The following is a 765-nucleotide window of genomic DNA, read 5'->3' on the forward strand; positions in this document are numbered from 1 at the left end:
CAAAAAAAATTTTCATTTTCTTTGCGACTGGTAATCAAATCCTGAAATACCATGGTGACAAGTCTGTCATAGTTTGAAAGACACAAGAATGTGGTGTTGTGGCAATTTGCTTTCTTGAAATCCATTTCATGATATATCCATTTTACCATAGTTTTTCCTATGCAGATTATTCTCCTGTCAAATGTTCCTAGAATGCAGTATTTGAAGGTGCTAATATTTTTAAGTAAAATCTGAAATATCAGTCTAAGGGAATAGTTTCAAGTATAAACAGTCCCTGAAGATGACTGGTTTGTGCCTGCATCTTACAAAAAGGTGTTACATTAAGTGGTGGTTCCAAACTTACTTTTAGTCTAAGAAATTAAATAAATATCCTGAAGTTTCTCATTGCAGGATACCTTTCCAGATATCTGTAGGATTTTTTTTTTCTTTTCTATACAAAAAGAAACTGAAGTCTATGCAAGATTAATGAAGGTTTTGTTTATAGGGAAGATAGGTTTTGTTTTATTCAGTAAACAGTTTTCTTCCTTGGTATAGTCTTATGAAGAACTTCAAGGAAATGTTGAAAATAGCACAAGCAAATTGAAATGTTAAAGCACTATAGCAGCAGCATATTTAAAATACAATATGGATGAAGTAATGGATACAAGAAGTTCTGATTTCAGGGATGGGAGAAAAGCTTGTGTCCACTGAGGTAACAGTGGGAGATTTCTGTTTCTTTTTGCGGTGGGTTTTCTGGTACTTTGGGTAGAAATGGAGAAGAAAGAG

This window comes from Zosterops lateralis (assembly GCF_965231275.1).
Source record: "Zosterops lateralis genome assembly, chromosome: 8".
NCBI classification, from domain to species: domain Eukaryota; kingdom Metazoa; phylum Chordata; class Aves; order Passeriformes; family Zosteropidae; genus Zosterops; species Zosterops lateralis.